General features: G+C 37.9%; 1 long non-coding RNA gene across 1 annotated transcript; it reads left to right on the top strand.

The window, feature by feature from the left end:
* The first annotated feature begins 1,976 nt into the window (after nucleotides 1-1,976).
* Nucleotides 1,977-2,394, top strand: LOC131681433 (uncharacterized). The gene is made up of 3 exons (XR_009303925.1): nucleotides 1,977-2,119; nucleotides 2,174-2,270; nucleotides 2,330-2,394. It is a non-coding gene; the product is annotated as an uncharacterized LOC131681433 (long non-coding RNA).
* Nucleotides 2,395-5,184: the final 2,790 nt, after the last annotated feature.

The following is a 5,184-nucleotide window of genomic DNA, read 5'->3' as shown; positions in this document are numbered from 1 at the left end:
CACGCCAACTTTGACACCTGCTTCTACGAAGGCTATAACGGCCAATTTCTTCACTGGATGAAACCCGGTTTCCGCTAAAACCAGTTTTCGGGTTGCTGGTGATCAATTAGCCGAAAACCGGTTTTCATCCAGGTGAAGAAATCGGCCGTAAGCAAACTGGCTATACAACCTTTTCCTACTCCTACTAGGAACTCTAAATTGAATTATGGCTAGGGTCCCAGGTCGGAAAATACCGAAATCTCGTCTTTACATGGCTCCAAAGAAGGCGTGGTGTACATTTGTACCCCAGTGCAACGTTCTAGGGTTAAGACCAAAAACCGAATCAATACATTTAGCAGCGAGATGAGACATTTCTTATGACTAGTCATGTCCTATCATAAACTAGTTTGCAGAGCTTATGTGAACTACGCTCCAACTAAAGCTGGGATGAGCATAGGGCTCGTCGCGGCGGGGATGCGGGCGGTAAATTGATTGTAAGCACTGCAGCCAAAAAAAAAAAATCGCACCGCTTCCCGCAACCGCACCACACCACGCTGTAATGCGGTAAATGCGGTAAAATAGATGTATTTTTAAAAATGACATTGAAAAATTATTATATTTTTTTGTATAACTGTATATAATAAAATGTTATTCATATTTACATTAAATTGCACTTTGACAGACTCCTTAGAATGTAACGAAGAAAAAACAACTTTTGCATTCTTGATTAATAAAATGACGTACATTTTACATACAAGACAAATACTTTCGAAACAAGGTAAAATATTGTCATATATATTCCTCTAAATATCATCATAGCCCTAAACTTCTTCGAAATGTAACTTTATATCATCCAGCAACGGATGTAGGGGGTCCTGTGGGTCCGAACCCCCGCCCCCTTCCCGAAAATTTTCAATTTGCCGGCTAACAAAAACTACTTTGTAAGAATCGGATATATTTTTTCCGGTTTTTATGCTGAAGGTTTTTTAATCCGCTTCTTACAAAAGAAACTACCAGTCCGATTTTTATGCTTGAAGTTTATATCCGGTTTTAATATTTTAATATGTTTGAAGCGGGTTTTACGAAACATGTTTGGTCCTTGCGACATTTATTTTCGGTCGCTCGGTCATATATTCCAATCCAGTGATTTAAAAACACATTGAATTTCATCGTTAAGAACGACGCCATATTTGATAAAAAAAATCGTTCTACACATAACATCTAATCAGGAATCTATCCAATCTCAACAAGTATAGAGTTATTGAACTTTTGAAAAACTACAAAAAAATTATTAATTTCAGCATACAGCAAAAATGTTATTTAAATAGGGAATTTTAAGGACAAAATATCCTAAAACTCTAGCTTCCGCATTTTTCAAGAAACGGATTCAATCAAATGCTAAGATTGCTTCCTTTAAAAAATGTAACTCTTACTCATTTGAAATAGACGATGCTATTTTCCACGAAAAAATCTACTATTTTATAACAAAAAACGAACTGTATACGTAGGACTATACTACTTAGTGTACAATATTTATTTTCTTAGTACATTTGGAGTAATAATAAATCAAATACATTTCTTACGTATAGTTTAAGCACAAGCAATCACTAAACCAACGACACGACGTGAAACTCGGTGAAATTTTCGGAAGAAAAAGTGTTCGAGTCATTTACCGCCAGTTACCAGTACATTTAGTGACCCCTCGATGTGGTCAAAAAAATAGTTTTCCAGCAACGCTTTCTTGTTTTCATTGTCAGTTGCTATTGAGTTCTACAAGATGACGACACGAATGAACTCATGATGAATGAAGTTCATGTTTGACAATTCTCGGTGGTTTGTTTACTTTGTCCGTTGCGTGAGTTCGAGTGCAACGGGTGCTCATCTGTTACATTCGAACTCACGTAACTTCCATGTAAACAAACCACCAAGAATTGTCAAACGAAGTTCATCCAGCTCATTTTGTAGGGTTATATCGGTTGGTGTAAAACCTAATGCAGCAACCATGTCATGTTTACACCACATAAATTTCTTGTGGAATATAAGTCCTTAAAAATCTAATTAAGAAGCGATTCCGCACATTTTTTGTTATACTGCTTGGCTCGGTTTGAATCAATAAATACACTTGACATCAATATGACCGGTAAGTACATCGATTCGGTCTGATCAGATCAAATTGTTTAATATGGATTATCAGCTAGGAACCAAAATATGTGTCGGTATCGGTCATGCAAGTGCGAATACGTTCACGGCAAGTTCTTAGTGACATTCAACCGACGGAGAAAGCTTCTGAGGTAAGCACACCTACTTATGATAAGCAAGTAATTCCAATAAAAATGCTTCTCTGTGCTAGGTGAGACGATGAGCTGACCCCGCTCCCACGAAAGACGGATTTAATTTTATACCCAACTACTTCTGATTTCAAAGTGTATTACCAATTAGTGTTCCAAGATCATCTACTGGTTAATCTACCACTGCTTCTACAGTTGCTTTGTCACAACTAATCGCTCTTTGGAATTCAATAGCGGTCCTTACACGTTCAATATGCACTGATAAAACTATCGAGTGAAATGAAAGCCCTAAAAGACTTTCATAATTGACGTCAGACTGCAGGGGAAGTGGCAGGATGAGAAAATCCATCAGAACTGAGCCAAGGATGCATTCTGGGAGGAGCTCCATGAATGAAAATGTCGCATTAGCTAGCGATGTGCAGTTGCGAGGACGTGTGTTCACTTCTGCGGGAACAGTAAATTACCTCTCCAAGTTGTGAGAAGTAATTGGTAGATGTTACGATATGCATACGATAAGGAAGTTTTATCTAGCGAGGAGCTACTCAAGGCTGTTTTGAGTCGCGATAATAATCTGTTGTTTAGTTTTTTTGCATTGTAAGAATATTGGTTTTTGTCAAATAATAACTACTAGTGCAAATTCCTACAAACATGTCATTTTAATGAAATAGCTGAAACAGATGCTCGTGCTGTACACATGATCAGTTCAAGATACATTTGGCTAGTATTTTGAGCAGCAAACTTCTAAGTTATTCGTTTGGTAGACCGCCCCTCAAACAGAGATCCATGAAGCAAAATGCGCTGTTACATAGCGGTACTTTCCCAGTCCCCGGTGGACCGGAATGACATTTGCTGCGCTCTTTGTTTACATAGCTGATCAGCTGTTATTTGGAAACCTGGGAACAGCCAAGCAGCAACAGTAAATAAGCGCAACGAATGTCATTCCGGTCGATCGGGCTCGGAAAGTACCGCTATGAAACACAACGTATTTTGCTTCATTGTGCCATAGCGCAGATGATAAGTATTTAATCTCTCTCTTTCTCTCTATTAACTGAAACAATATTGCCTTGAATCTTAAACTCTTCAGATATTTCGTTTGTTGTCTAGCTTGATTTGAAGACAGTTTAGCCCTATAAACTTGCACATGGTTTTTACATATGATCAGGCCCGATGAGAGGGGGGGTCAGCCGGGGCGATTGCCCCGGGGCCCGGATCGTATTTAGGGGCCCGCGGTTTTACCCGGAAGATGGGCGAAAACGTATTCACAAAAGAGCAATAAAAATGGTGATTTCTTTGTAATTATTCATTTTATTAAATAGTCATATAATGAAAGCGGAAAAAAATCGAAAGACATTTTAATTTAATAACTTGAGAATTCGAACTCCTGTTGTGGATACCAGAACTTTATTTGATATTTGACTTTAAAAAAAAAAACTTTCGTAAGGGAGTTGTCTACTTTATGTACTAGATCAAAAAAGCCGAGTTTTATTGTTTGAATCAACAGAATACGCGCCGAACAGGAATGCAAGCGCACGGACGTATCCGTCCTCTTCTGCGTTCGATTCTTTGTTGGTGGTACCGGTTGTTGATTTGGAGATACTGAGAACGATTTTTATTGAATGAATTTTTGTTCCTGTAAGACCCGTAAATCTTGGTTTTGAAGCTTTTTGTGGGTTGCCACAAGGAAAGTATCTATTGTTTACGGTTATAGTGGGCGGACTTTTCTAAGCTACTTCTGTGCAATGTTTTCCGTGGTGCAGTGTCTTTTTGCAGAATTTGATGGGAGGTTACATTTTTTTATTAATAGCCCGCTTCTTACCCCCACAACAAAAAGCTCACAAACGGAGCCCCCTGGTAGTGGACACATCAGTTCTCAGCGTACAAAAAAGGTAAGCACAACAAAACAAAGTTACGAATCGCGGAAACGCTGAGAACAAAAAAAAACAATACGAGACCGACAAAACACAAAATTTGACAAGAAGCTACGGCGAGTACCCAGCGGAAAAAAATCCTTTTAAGGGTCCCATCGTAGCTTTGCAGGAAGCTCATAATAATTTAAATTTATTTATTACTAATTGCTAGAAAAAATGCATTTATCAATTGTTAACCAATTCTAGCTAAAGGAATAAGCTCGATTGGTGGTGAACGAAGTTTATATTAAAAATTCTCCTATTTTATTTTTTAAAATTAGTTTCAATTTTGCTTGGAAACGAGTGCGATATGTTATTTGCTTTAAATCAGTAGGAAGCTGGTTGAATAACTTAGGTCCGATGAAAGAAATGCGTCTTTGACCAAGGTTCGTGGATACTCTGGAGTATAATAAATGATTGGCTTGTCTAGTGCTGTGAGCTCGAATGCCTGTTGTAAATTCTAGATTATTATGAGCAATAGTATTATGCAAAGCATTGTGGATGTATATTATTGTTTGGTAGTTAGTCAACCCAAGCAAAGGTAAAATGTTATGGGCATTATTATTGTATAACAAAATAGTAGGGAACATAAATGGTTTTGCCTTTCTCATATAAAGAAAGGCTATGCAATCACTGTAAAAATCGACTTTTTAACCGAGGCCCGGAGGGCCGAGTATCATACAACATTCGATTCAGTTCGTCGAGATCGGCAAATGTCTGTGTGTGTGTATGTATGTGTGTGTGTATGTGTGTGTGTATGTGTGTGTGTGTCATTTAAACTCACACAATTTTCTCAGAGATGGCTGAACCGATTTTCGCAAACTTAGTTTCATCTGAAAGGTATAACGCTCACATAAGCTGCTATTGAATTTTTAGTTGATCCGACTTCCGGTTCCGGAGTTACGGGTTGAAGAGTGCGGTCACACAGCAAATTCCCATATAAACTGGTACCACCATAATGTTCAAATGATGTAAAACATATTAAAATTGATGTAACATTACTCTAGTTT

This window comes from Topomyia yanbarensis, chromosome 2 (genome assembly GCF_030247195.1).
Source record: "Topomyia yanbarensis strain Yona2022 chromosome 2, ASM3024719v1, whole genome shotgun sequence".
In the NCBI taxonomy this organism is placed as follows: Eukaryota; Metazoa; Arthropoda; class Insecta; order Diptera; family Culicidae; genus Topomyia; species Topomyia yanbarensis.
This window is presented reverse-complemented; position numbering and strand designations above follow the sequence as displayed.